The following is a 15,402-nucleotide window of genomic DNA, read 5'->3' as shown; positions in this document are numbered from 1 at the left end:
TATAGAGACACCAGATATGAGTGACAACTGTCAAAGTACACTGGCAGGGGTCTGCAGGGCACATGCTGAAGGCCTGAAACACCCGCTTTAAGGACACTGACTGCTATTAGCTTACACTGGAAAACTTTTTTGCTTTGTAAAAGCACGCTACAGAGACACCAGATATGAGTGGCAACTGTCAAAGTACACTGGCAGGGGTCGGCAGGGCACACGCTGAAGGAAGGCCTGACACACCCGCTTTAAGGACACTGACTGCTATTAGCTTACACTGGAAAACTTTTTTTCTTTGTAAAAGCACGCTACAGAGACACCAGATATGAGTGGCAACTGTCAAAGTACACTGGCAGGGGTCTGCAGGGCACATGCTGAAGGCCTGAAACACCCGCTTTAAGGACACTGACTGCTATTAGCTTACACTGGAAAACTTTTTTGCTTTGTAAAAGCACGCTACAGAGACACCAGATATAAGTGGCAACTGTCGAAGTACACTGGCAGGGGTCTGCAGGGCACACGCTGAATGAAGGCCTGACACACCCGCTTTAAGGACACTGACTGCTATTAGCTTACACTGGAAAACTTTTTTTTCTTTGTAAAAGCACGCTATAGAGACACCAGATATGAGTGGCAACTGTCAAAGTACACTGCAGGGGTCTGCAGGGCACACGCTGAAGGAAGGCCTGACACACCCGCTTTAAGGACACTGACTGCTATTAGCTTACACTGGAAAACTTTTTTCTTTGTAAAAGCACGCTATAGAGACACCAGATATGAGTGGCAACTGTCAAAGTACACTGGCAGGGGTCTGCAGGGCACACGCTGAAGGCCTGAAACACCCGCTTTAAGGACACTGACTGCTATTAGCTTACACTGGAAAAGTTTTTTCTTTGTAAAAGCACGCTATAGAGACACCAGATATGAGTGACAACTGTCAAAGTACACTGGCAGGGGTCTGCAGGGCACATGCTGAAGGCCTGAAACACCCGCTTTAAGGACACTGACTGCTATTAGCTTACACTGGAAAACTTTTTTGCTTTGTAAAAGCACGCTACAGAGACACCAGATATAAGTGGCAACTGTCGACGTACACTGGCAGGGGTCTGCAGGGCACACGCTGAATGAAGGCCTGACACACCCGCTTTAAGGACACTGACTGCTATTAGCTTACGCTGGAAAACTTTTTTTCTTTGTAAAAGCACGCTATAGAGACACCAGATATGAGTGGCAACTGTCAAAGTACACTGCAGGGGTCTGCAGTGCACACGCTGAAGGAAGGCCTGACACACCCGCTTTACGGACACTGACTGCTATTAGCTTACACTGAAAAACGTTTTTTCTTTGTGAAAGCACGGTACAGAGACACCAGATATGAGTGGCAACTGTCAAAGTACACTGGCAGGGGTCTGCAGGGCACACGCTGAAGGAAGGCCTGACACACCCGCTTTAAGGACACTGACTTCTATTAGCTTACACTGGAAAACTTTTTTCTTTGTAAAAGCACGCAATAGAGACACCAGATATGAGTGGCAACTGTCAAAGTACACTGGCAGGGGTCTGCAGGGCACACGCTGAAGGAAGGCCTGACACACCCGCTTTAAGGACACTGACTGCTATTAGCTTACACTGGAAATCTTTTTTCTTTGTAAAAGCACGCTATAGAGACACCAGATATGAGTGGCAACTGTCAAAGTACACTGCCAGGGGTCTGCAGGGCACACGCTGAAGACCTAAAACACCCGCTTTAAGGACACTGACTGCTATTAGCTTACACTGGAAAACGTTTTTTCTTTGTAAAAGCACGCTATAGAGACACCAGATATGAGTGGCAACTGTCAAAGTACACTGGCAGGGGTCTGCAGGGCACACGCTGAAGGCCTGAAACACCCGCTTTAAGGACACTGACTGCTATTAGCTTACACTGGAAAACGTTTTTTCTTTGTAAAAGCACGCTATAGAGACACCAGATATGAGTGACAACTGTCAAAGTACACTGGCAGGGGTCTGCAGGGCACACGCTGAAGGCCTGAAACACCCGCTTTAAGGACACTGACTGCTATTAGCTTACACTGGAAAAAGTTTTTTCTTTGTAAAAGCACGCTACAGAGACACCAGATATGAGTGGCAACTGTCAACGTACACTGGCAGGGGTCGGCAGGGCACACGCTGAAGGAACGCCTGACACACCCGCTTTAAGGACACTGACTGCTATTAGCTTACACTGGAAAACTTTTTTGCTTTGTAAAAGCACGCTATAGAGACACCAGATATGAGTGGCAACTGTCAAAGTACACTGGAAGGGGTCTGCAGGGCACACGCTGAAGGCCTGAAACACCCGCTTTAAGGACACTGACTGCTATTAGCTTACACTGGAAAACTTTTTTTCTTTGTAAAAGCACGCTATAGAGACACCAGATATGAGTGGCAACTGTCAAAGTACACTGCAGGGGTCTGCAGGGCACACGCTGAAGGAAGGCCTGACACACCCGCTTTAAGGACACTGACTGCTATTAGCTTACACTGAAAAACGTTTTTTCATTGTGAAAGCACGGTACAGAGACACCAGATATGAGTGGCAACTGTCAAAGTACACTGGCAGGGGTCTGCAGGGCACACGCTGAAGGAAGGCCTGACACACCCGCTTTAAGGACACTGACTGCTATTAGCTTACACTGGAAATCTTTTTTCTTTGTAAAAGCACGCTATAGAGACACCAGATATGAGTGGCAACTGTCAAAGTACACTGCCAGGGGTCTGCAGGGCACACGCTGAAGGCCTGAAACACCCGCTTTAAGGACACTGACTGCTATTAGCTTACACTGGAAAACGTTTTTTCTTTGTAAAAGCACGCTATAGAGACACCAGATATGAGTGGCAACTGTCAAAGTACACTGGCAGGGGTCTGCAGGGCACACGCTGAAGGCCTGAAACACCCGCTTTAAGGACACTGACTGCTATTAGCTTACACTGGAAAACGTTTTTTCTTTGTAAAAGCACGCTATAGAGACACCAGATATGAGTGACAACTGTCAAAGTACACTGGCAGGGGTCTGCAGGGCACACGCTGAAGGCCTGAAACACCCGCTTTAAGGACACTGAATGCTATTAGCTTACACTGGAAAACGTTTTTTCTTTGTAAAAGCACGGTACAGAGACACCAGATATGAGTGGCAACTGTCAACGTACACTGGCAGGGGTCGGCAGGGCACACGCTGAAGGAAGGCCTGACACACCCGCTTTAAGGACACTGACTGCTATTAGCTTACACTGGAAAACTTTTTTGCTTTGTAAAAGCACGCTATAGAGACACCAGATATGAGTGGCAACTGTCAAAGTACACTGGCAGGGGTCTACAGGGCACACGCTGAAGGAAGGCCTGACACACCCGCTTTAAGGACATGGACTGCTATTAGCTTACACTGGAAAACTTTTTTCTTTGTAAAAGCACGCTATAGAGACACCAGATATGAGTGGCAACTGTCAAAGTACACTGGCAGGGGTCTGCAGGGCACATGCTGAAGGCCTGAAACACCCGCTTTAAGGACACTGACTGCTATTAGCTTACACTGGAAAACTTTTTTGCTTTGTAAAAGCAAGCTACAGAGACACCAGATATGAGTGGCAACTGTCAAAGTACACTGGCAGGGGTCGGCAGGGCACACGCTGAAGGAAGGCCTGACACACCCGCTTTAAGGACACTGACTGCTATTAGCTTACACTGGAAAACTTTTTTTCTTTGTAAAAGCACGCTACAGAGACACCAGATATGAGTGGCAACTGTCAAAGTACACTGGCAGGGGTCTGCAGGGCACATGCTGAAGGCCTGAAACACCCGCTTTAAGGACACTGACTGCTATTAGCTTACACTGGAAAACTTTTTTGCTTTGTAAAAGCACGCTACAGAGACACCAGATATAAGTGGCAACTGTCGAAGTACACTGGCAGGGGTCTGCAGGGCACACGCTGAATGAAGGCCTGACACACCCGCTTTAAGGACACTGACTGCTATTAGCTTACACTGAAAAACGTTTTTTCTTTGTGAAAGCACGGTACAGAGACACCAGATATGAGTGGCAACTGTCAAAGTACACTGGCAGGGGTCTGCAGGGCACACGCTGAAGGAAGGCCTGACACACCCGCTTTAAGGACACTGACTGCTATTAGCTTACACTGGAAAACTTTTTTCTTTGTAAAAGCACGCAATAGAGACACCAGATATGAGTGGCAACTGTCAAAGTACACTGGCAGGGGTCTGCAGGGCACACGCTGAAGGAAGGCCTGAAACACCCGCTTTAAGGACACTGACTGCTATTAGCTTACACTGGAAAACGTTTTTTCTTTGTAAAAGCACGGTACAGAGACACCAGATATGAGTGGCAACTGTCAACGTACACTGGCAGGGGTCGGCAGGGCACACGCTGAAGGAAGGCCTGACACACCCGCTTTAAGGACACTGACTGCTATTAGCTTACACTGGAAAACTTTTTTGCTTTGTAAAAGCACGCTATAGAGACACCAGATATGAGTGGCAACTGTCAAAGTGCACTGGCAGGGGTCTACAGGGCACACGCTGAAGGAAGGCCTGACACACCCGCTTTAAGGACATGGACTGCTATTAGCTTACACTGGAAAACGTTTTTTCTTTGTAAAAGCACGCTACAGAGACACCAGATATGAGTGGCAACTGTCAACGTACACTGGCAGGGGTCGGCAGGGCACACGCTGAAGGAACGCCTGACACACCCGCTTTAAAGACACTGACTGCTATTAGCTTACACTGGAAAACTTTTTTGCTTTGTAAAAGCACGCTATAGAGACACCAGATATGAGTGGCAACTGTCAAAGTACACTGGAAGGGGTCTCCAGGGCACACGCTGAAGGCCTGAAACACCCGCTTTAAGGACACTGACTGCTATTAGCTTACACTGGAAAACTTTTTTTCTTTGTAAAAGCACGCTATAGAGACACCAGATATGAGTGGAAACTGTCAAAGTACACTGCAGGGGTCTGCAGGGCACACGCTGAAGGAAGGCCTGACACACCCGCTTTAAGGACACTGACTGCTATTAGCTTACACTGAAAAACGTTTTTTCTTTGTGAAAGCACGGTACAGAGACACCAGATATGAGTGGCAACTGTCAAAGTACACTGGCAGGGGTCTGCAGGGCACACGCTGAATGAAGGCCTGTCACACCCGCTTTAAGGACACTGACTGCTATTAGCTTACACTGGAAAACTTTTTTCTTTGTAAAAGCACGCAATAGAGACACCAGATATGAGTGGCAACTGTCAAAGTACACTGGCAGGGGTCTGCAGGGCACACGCTGAAGGAAGGCCTGACACACCCGCTTTAAGGACACTGACTGCTATTAGCTTACACTGGAAATCTTTTTTCTTTGTAAAAGCACGCTATAGAGACACCAGATATGAGTGGCAACTGTCAAAGTACACTGCCAGGGGTCTGCAGGGCACACGCTGAAGGCCTGAAACACCCGCTTTAAGGACACTGACTGCTATTAGCTTACACTGGAAAACGTTTTTTCTTTGTAAAAGCACGCTATAGAGACACCAGATATGAGTGGCAACTGTCAAAGTACACTGGCAGGGGTCTGCAGGGCACACGCTGAAGGCCTGAAACACCCGCTTTAAGGACACTGACTGCTATTAGCTTACACTGGAAAACGTTTTTTCTTTGTAAAAGCACGCTATAGAGACACCAGATATGAGTGACAACTGTCAAAGTACACTGGCAGGGGTCTGCAGGGCACACGCTGAAGGCCTGAAACACCCGCTTTAAGGACACTGACTGCTATTAGCTTACACTGGAAAACGTTTTTTCTTTGTAAAAGCACGGTACAGAGACACCAGATATGAGTGGCAACTGTCAACGTACACTGGCAGGGGTCGGCAGGGCACACGCTGAAGGAAGGCCTGACACACCCGCTTTAAGGACACTGACTGCTATTAGCTTACACTGGAAAACTTTTTTGCTTTGTAAAAGCACTCTATAGAGACACCAGATATGAGTGGCAACTGTCAAAGTACACTGGCAGGGGTCTACAGGGCACACGCTGAAGGAAGGCCTGACACACCCGCTTTAAGGACATGGACTGCTATTAGCTTACACTGGAAAACTTTTTTCTTTGTAAAAGCACGCTATAGAGACACCAGATATGAGTGGCAACTGTCAAAGTACACTGGCAGGGGTCTGCAGGGCACACGCTGAAGGCCTGAAACACCCGCTTTAAGGACACTGACTGCTATTAGCTTACACTGGAAAAGTTTTTTCTTTGTAAAAGCACGCTATAGAGACACCAGATATGAGAGACAACTGTCAAAGTACACTGGCAGGGGTCTGCAGGGCACATGCTGAAGGCCTGAAACACCCGCTTTAAGGACACTGACTGCTATTAGCTTACACTGGAAAACGTTTTTGCTTTGTAAAAGCACGCTACAGAGACACCAGATATGAGTGGCAACTGTCATAGTACACTGGCAGGGGTCGGCAGGGCACACGCTGAAGGAAGGCCTGACACACCCGCTTTAAGGACACTGACTGCTATTAGCTTACACTGGAAAACTTTTTTTCTTTGTAAAAGCACGCTACAGAGACACCAGATATGAGTGGCAACTGTCAAAGTACACTGGCAGGGGTCTGCAGGGCACATGCTGAGGGCCTGAAACAACCGCTTTAAGGACACTGACTGCTATTAGCTTACACTGGAAAACTTTTTTGCTTTGTAAAAGCACGCTACAGAGACACCAGATATAAGTGGCAACTGTCGAAGTACACTGGCAGGGGTCTGCAGGGCACACGCTGAATGAAGGCCTGACACACTTGCTTTAAGGACACTGACTGCTATTAGCTTACACTGGAAAACTTTTTTTTCTTTGTAAAAGCACGCTATAGAGACACCAGAAATGAGTGGCAACTGTCAAAGTACACTGCAGGGGTCTGCAGGGCACACGCTGAAGGAAGGCCTGACACACCCGCTTTAAGGACACTGACTGCTATTAGCTTACACTGAAAAACGTTTTTTCTTTGTGAAAGCACGGTACAGAGACACCAGATATGAGTGGCAACTGTCAAAGTACACTGGCAGGGGTCTGCAGGGCACACGCTGAAGGAAGGCCTGACACACCCGCTTTAAGGACACTGACTGCTATTAGCTTACACTGGAAAACTTTTTTCTTTGTAAAAGCACGCTATAGAGACACCAGATATGAGTGGCAACTGTCAAAGTACACTGGCAGGGGTCTGCAGGGCACACACTGAAGGCCTGAAACACCCGCTTTAAGGACACTGACTGCTATTAGCTTACACTGGAAAAGTTTTTTCTTTGTAAAAGCACGCTATAGAGACACCAGATATGAGTGACAACTGTCAAAGTACACTGGCAGGGGTCTGCAGGGCACATGCTGAAGGCCTGAAACACCCGCTTTAAGGACACTGACTGCTATTAGCTTACACTGGAAAACTTTTTTGCTTTCTAAAAGCACGCTACAGAGACACCAGATATAAGTGGCAACTGTCGAAGTACACTGGCAGGGGTCTGCAGGGCACACGCTGAATGAAGGCCTGACACACCCGCTTTAAGGACACTGACTGCTATTAGCTTACACTGGAAAACTTTTTTTCTTTGTAAAAGCACGCTATAGAGACACCAGATATGAGTGGCAACTGTCAAAGTACACTGCAGGGGTCTGCAGGGCACACGCTGAAGGAAGGCCTGACACACCCGCTTTACGGACACTGACTGCTATTAGCTTACACTGAAAAACGTTTTTTCTTTGTGAAAGCACGGTACAGAGACACCAGATATGAGTGGCAACTGTCAAAGTACACTGGCAGGGGTCTGCAGGGCACACGCTGAAGGAAGGCCTGACACACCCGCTTTAAGGACACTGACTGCTATTAGCTTACACTGGAAAACTTTTTTCTTTGTAAAAGCACGCAATAGAGACACCAGATATGAGTGGCAACTGTCAAAGTACACTGGCAGGGGTCTGCAGGGCACACGCTGAAGGAAGGCCTGACACACCCACTTTAAGGACACTGACTGCTATTAGCTTACACTGGAAATCTTTTTTCTTTGTAAAAGCACGCTATAGAGACACCAGATATGAGTGGCAACTGTCAAAGTACACTGCCAGGGGTCTGCAGGGCACACGCTGAAGGCCTGAAACACCCGCTTTAAGGACACTGACTGCTACTAGCTTACACTGGAAAACGTTTTTTCTTTGTAAAAGCACGCTATAGAGACACCAGATATGAGTGGCAACTGTCAAAGTACACTGGCAGGGGTCTGCAGGGCACACGCTGAAGGCCTGAAACACCCGCTTTAAGGACACTGACTGCTATTAGCTTACACTGGAAAACGTTTTTTCTTTGTAAAAGCATGCTATAGAGACACCAGATATGAGTGACAACTGTCAAAGTACACTGGCAGGGGTCTGCAGGGCACACGCTGAAGGCCTGAAACACCCGCTTTAAGGACACTGACTGCTATTAGCTTACACTGGAAAACGTTTTTTCTTTGTAAAAGCACGCTACAGAGACACCAGATATGAGTGGCAACTGTCAACGTACACTGGCAGGGGTCGGCAGGGCACACGCTGAAGGAACGCCTGACACACCCGCTTTAAGGACACTGACTGCTATTAGCTTACACTGGAAAAATTTTTTGGTTTGTAAAAGCACGCTATAGAGACACCAGATATGAGTGGCAACTGTCAAAGTACACTGGAAGGGGTCTGCAGGGCACACGCTGAAGGCCTGAAACACCCGCTTTAAGGACACTGACTGCTATTAGCTTACACTGGAAAACTTTTTTTCTTTGTAAAAGCACGCTATAGAGACACCAGATATGAGTGGCAACTGTCAAAGTACACTGCAGGGTTCTGCAGGGCACACGCTGAAGGAAGGCCTGACACACCCGCTTTAAGGACACTGACTGCTATTAGCTTACACTGAAAAACGTTTTTTCTTTGTGAAAGCACGGTACAGAGACACCAGATATGAGTGGCAACTGTCAAAGTACACTGGCAGGGGTCTGCAGGGCACACGCTGAAGGAAGGCCTGACACACCCGCTTTAAGGACACTGACTGCTATTAGCTTACACTGGAAAACTTTTTTCTTTGTAAAAGCACGCAATAGAGACACCAGATATGAGTGGCAACTGTCAAAGTACACTGGCAGGGGTCTGCAGGGCACACGCTGAAGGAAGGCCTGACACACCCGCTTTAAGGACACTGACTGCTATTAGCTTACACTGGAAATCTTTTTTCTTTGTAAAAGCACGCTATAGAGACACCAGATATGAGTGGCAACTGTCAAAGTACACTGCCAGGGGTCTGCAGGGCACACGCTGAAGGCCTGAAACACCCGCTTTAAGGACACTGACTGCTATTAGCTTACACTGGAAAACGTTTTTTCTTTGTAAAAGCACGCTATAGAGACACCAGATATGAGTGGCAACTGTCAAAGTACACTGGCAGGGGTCTGCAGGGCACACGCTGAAGGCCTGAAACACCCGCTTTAAGGACACTGACTGCTATTAGCTTACACTGGAAAACGTTTTTTCTTTGTAAAAGCACGCTATAGAGACACCAGATATGAGTGACAACTGTCAAAGTACACTGGCAGGGGTCTGCAGGGCACACGCTGAAGGCCTGAAACACCCGCTTTAAGGACACTGACTGCTATTAGCTTACACTGGAAAACGTTTTTTCTTTGTAAAAGCACGGTACAGAGACACCAGATATGAGTGGCAACTGTCAACGTACACTGGCAGGGGTCGGCAGGGCACACGCTGAAGGAAGGCCTGACACACCCGCTTTAAGGACACTGACTGCTATTAGCTTACACTGGAAAACTTTTTTGCTTTGTAAAAGCACGCTATAGAGACACCAGATATGAGTGGCAACTGTCAAAGTACACTGGCAGGGGTCTACAGGGCACACGCTGAAGGAAGGCCTGACACACCCGCTTTAAGGACATGGACTGCTATTAGCTTACACTGGAAAACTTTTTTCTTTGTAAAAGCACGCTATAGAGACACCAGATATGAGTGGCAACTGTCAAAGTACACTGGCAGGGGTCTGCAGGGCACACACTGAAGGCCTGAAACACCCGCTTTAAGGACACTGACTGCTATTAGCTTACACTGGAAAAGTTTTTTCTTTGTAAAAGCACGCTATAGAGACACCAGATATGAGTGACAACTGTCAAAGTACACTGGCAGGGGTCTGCAGGGCACATGCTGAAGGCCTGAAACACCCGCTTTAAGGACACTGACTTCTATTAGCTTACACTGGAAAACTTTTTTGCTTTGTAAAAGCACGCTACAGAGACACCAGATATGAGTGGCAACTGTCAAAGTACACTGGCAGGGGTCGGCAGGGCACACGCTGAAGGAAGGCCTGACACACCCGCTTTAAGGACACTGACTGCTATTAGCTTACACTGGAAAACTTTTTTTCTTTGTAAAAGCACGCTACAGAGACACCAGATATGAGTGGCAACTGTCAAAGTACACTGGCAGGGGTCTGCAGGGCACATGCTGAAGGCCTGAAACACCCGCTTTAAGGACACTGACTGCTATTAGCTTACACTGGAAAACTTTTTTGCTTTGTAAAAGCACGCTACAGAGACACCAGATATGAGTGGCAACTGTCAAAGTACACTGCAGGGGTCTGCAGGGCACACGCTGAAGGAAGGCCTGACACACCCGCTTTAAGGACACTGACTGCTATTAGCTTACACTGAAAAACGTTTTTTCTTTGTGAAAGCATGGTACAGAGACACCAGATATGAGTGGCAACTGTCAAAGTACACTGGCAGGGGTCTGCAGGGCACACGCTGAATGAAGGCCTGACACACCCGCTTTAAGGACACTGACTGCTATTAGCTTACACTGGAAAACTTTTTTTTCTTTGTAAAAGCACGCTATAGAGACACCAGATATGAGTGGCAACTGTCAAAGTACACTGCAGGGGTCTGCAGGGCACACGCTGAAGGAAGGCCTGACACACCCGCTTTAAGGACACTGACTGCTATTAGCTTACACTGAAAAACGTTTTTTCTTTGTGAAAGCATGGTACAGAGACACCAGATATGAGTGGCAACTGTCAAAGTACACTGGCAGGGGTCTGCAGGGCACACGCTGAAGGAAGGCCTGACACACCCGCTTTAAGGACACTGACTGCTATTAGCTTACACTGGAAAACTTTTTTCTTTGTAAAAGCACGCAATAGAGACACCAGATATGAGTGGCAACTGTCAAAGTACACTGGCAGGGGTCTGCAGGGCACACGCTGAAGGAAGGCCTGACACACCCGCTTTAAGGACACTGACTGCTATTAGCTTACACTGGAAATCTTTTTTCTTTGTAAAAGCACGCTATAGAGACACCAGATATGAGTGGCAACTGTCAAAGTACACTGCCAGGGGTCTGCAGGGCACACGCTGAAGGCCTGAAACACCCGCTTTAAGGACACTGACTGCTATTAGCTTACACTGGAAAACGTTTTTTCTTTGTAAAAGCACGCTATAGAGACACCAGATATGAGTGGCAACTGTCAAAGTACACTGGCAGGGGTCTGCAGGGCACACGCTGAAGGCCTGAAACACCCGCTTTAAGGACACTGACTGCTATTAGCTTACACTGGAAAACGTTTTTTCTTTGTAAAAGCATGCTATAGAGACACCAGATATGAGTGACAACTGTCAAAGTACACTGGCAGGGGTCTGCAGGGCACACGCTGAAGGAACGCCTGACACACCCGCTTTAAGGACACTGACTGCTATTAGCTTACACTGGAAAACTTTTTTGCTTTGTAAAAGCACGCTACAGAGACACCAGATATGAGTGGCAACTGTCAACGTACACTGGCAGGGGTCGGCAGGGCACACGCTGAAGGAACGCCTGACACACCCGCTTTAAGGACACTGACTGCTATTAGCTTACACTGGAAAACTTTTTTGCTTTGTAAAAGCACGCTATAGAGACACCAGATATGAGTGGCAACTGTCAAAGTACACTGGAAGGGGTCTGCAGGGCACACGCTGAAGGCCTGAAACACCCGCTTTAAGGACACTGACTGCTATTAGCTTACACTGGAAAACTTTTTTTCTTTGTAAAAGCACGCTATAGAGACACCAGATATGAGTGGCAACTGTCAAAGTACACTGCAGGGTTCTGCAGGGCACACGCTGAAGGAAGGCCTGACACACCCGCTTTAAGGACACTGACTGCTATTAGCTTACACTGAAAAACGTTTTTTCTTTGTGAAAGCACGGTACAGAGACACCAGATATGAGTGGCAACTGTCAAAGTACACTGGCAGGGGTCTGCAGGGCACACGCTGAAGGAAGGCCTGACACACCCGCTTTAAGGACACTGACTGCTATTAGCTTACACTGGAAAACTTTTTTCTTTGTAAAAGCACGCAATAGAGACACCAGATATGAGTGGCAACTGTCAAAGTACACTGGCAGGGGTCTGCAGGGCACACGCTGAAGGAAGGCCTGACACACCCGCTTTAAGGACACTGACTGCTATTAGCTTACACTGGAAATCTTTTTTCTTTGTAAAAGCACGCTATAGAGACACCAGATATGAGTGGCAACTGTCAAAGTACACTGCCAGGGGTCTGCAGGGCACACGCTGAAGGCCTGAAACACCCGCTTTAAGGACACTGACTGCTATTAGCTTACACTGGAAAACGTTTTTTCTTTGTAAAAGCACGCTATAGAGACACCAGATATGAGTGGCAACTGTCAAAGTACACTGGCAGGGGTCTGCAGGGCACACGCTGAAGGCCTGAAACACCCGCTTTAAGGACACTGACTGCTATTAGCTTACACTGGAAAACGTTTTTTCTTTGTAAAAGCACGCTATAGAGACACCAGATATGAGTGACAACTGTCAAAGTACACTGGCAGGGGTCTGCAGGGCACACGCTGAAGGCCTGAAACACCCGCTTTAAGGACACTGACTGCTATTAGCTTACACTGGAAAACGTTTTTTCTTTGTAAAAGCACGGTACAGAGACACCAGATATGAGTGGCAACTGTCAACGTACACTGGCAGGGGTCGGCAGGGCACACGCTGAAGGAAGGCCTGACACACCCGCTTTAAGGACACTGACTGCTATTAGCTTACACTGGAAAACTTTTTTGCTTTGTAAAAGCACGCTATAGAGACACCAGATATGAGTGGCAACTGTCAAAGTACACTGGCAGGGGTCTACAGGGCACACGCTGAAGGAAGGCCTGACACACCCGCTTTAAGGACATGGACTGCTATTAGCTTACACTGGAAAACTTTTTTCTTTGTAAAAGCACGCTATAGAGACACCAGATATGAGTGGCAACTGTCAAAGTACACTGGCAGGGGTCTGCAGGGCACACACTGAAGGCCTGAAACACCCGCTTTAAGGACACTGACTGCTATTAGCTTACACTGGAAAAGTTTTTTCTTTGTAAAAGCACGCTATAGAGACACCAGATATGAGTGACAACTGTCAAAGTACACTGGCAGGGGTCTGCAGGGCACATGCTGAAGGCCTGAAACACCCGCTTTAAGGACACTGACTGCTATTAGCTTACACTGGAAAACTTTTTTGCTTTGTAAAAGCACGCTACAGAGACACCAGATATGAGTGGCAACTGTCAAAGTACACTGGCAGGGGTCGGCAGGGCACACGCTGAAGGAAGGCCTGACACACCCGCTTTAAGGACACTGACTGCTATTAGCTTACACTGGAAAACTTTTTTTCTTTGTAAAAGCACGCTACAGAGACACCAGATATGAGTGGCAACTGTCAAAGTACACTGGCAGGGGTCTGCAGGGCACATGCTGAAGGCCTGAAACACCCGCTTTAAGGACACTGACTGCTATTAGCTTACACTGGAAAACTTTTTTGCTTTGTAAAAGCACGCTACAGAGACACCAGATATGAGTGGCAACTGTCAAAGTACACTGCAGGGGTCTGCAGGGCACACGCTGAAGGAAGGCCTGACACACCCGCTTTAAGGACACTGACTGCTATTAGCTTACACTGAAAAACGTTTTTTCTTTGTGAAAGCATGGTACAGAGACACCAGATATGAGTGGCAACTGTCAAAGTACACTGGCAGGGGTCTGCAGGGCACACGCTGAATGAAGGCCTGACACACCCGCTTTAAGGACACTAACTGCTATTAGCTTACACTGGAAAACTTTTTTTTCTTTGTAAAAGCACGCTATAGAGACACCAGATATGAGTGGCAACTGTCAAAGTACACTGCAGGGGTCTGCAGGGCACACGCTGAAGGAAGGCCTGACACACCCGCTTTAAGGACACTGACTGCTATTAGCTTACACTGAAAAACCTTTTTTCTTTGTGAAAGCATGGTACAGAGACACCAGATATGAGTGGCAACTGTCAAAGTACACTGGCAGGGGTCTGCAGGGCACACGCTGAAGGAAGGCCTGACACACCCGCTTTAAGGACACTGACTGCTATTAGCTTACACTGGAAAACTTTTTTCTTTGTAAAAGCACGCAATAGAGACACCAGATATGAGTGGCAACTGTCAAAGTACACTGGCAGGGGTCTGCAGGGCACACGCTGAAGGAAGGCCTGACACACCCGCTTTAAGGACACTGACTGCTATTAGCTTACACTGGAAATCTTTTTTCTTTGTAAAAGCACGCTATAGAGACACCAGATATGAGTGGCAACTGTCAAAGTACACTGCCAGGGGTCTGCAGGGCACACGCTGAAGGCCTGAAACACCCGCTTTAAGGACACTGACTGTTATTAGCTTACACTGGAAAACGTTTTTTCTTTGTAAAAGCACGCTATAGAGACACCAGATATGAGTGACAACTGTCAAAGTACACTGGCAGGGGTCTGCAGGGCACACGCTGAAGGCCTTAAACACCCGCTTTAAGGACACTGACTGCTATTAGCTTACACTGGAAAACTTTTTTGCTTTGTAAAAGCACGCTACAGAGACACCAGATATGAGTGGCAACTGTCAACGTACACTGGCAGGGGTCGGCAGGGTACACGCTGAAGGAAGGCCTGACACACCCGCTTTAAGGACACTGACTGCTATTAGCTTACACTGGAAAACTTTTTTGCTTTGTAAAAGCACGCTATAGAGACACCAGATATGAGTGGCAACTGTCAAAGTACACTGGCAGGGGTCTGCAGGGCACACGCTGAAGGAAGGCCTGACACACCCGCTTTAAGGACATGGACTGCTATTAGCTTACACTGGAAAACTTTTTTCTTTGTAAAAGCACGCTATAGAGACACCAGATATGAGTGGCAACTGTCAAAGTACACTGCCAGGGGTCTGCAGGGCACACGCTGAAGGCCTGAAACACCCGCTTTAAGGACACTGACTGCTA

The sequence above is a fragment of the Pelobates fuscus genome, chromosome 3 (assembly GCF_036172605.1).
Source record: "Pelobates fuscus isolate aPelFus1 chromosome 3, aPelFus1.pri, whole genome shotgun sequence".
Taxonomy (NCBI): Eukaryota; Metazoa; Chordata; class Amphibia; order Anura; family Pelobatidae; genus Pelobates; species Pelobates fuscus.
The sequence above is the reverse complement of the archived record's forward strand: the minus strand, read 5'-3'. Positions refer to the sequence as shown.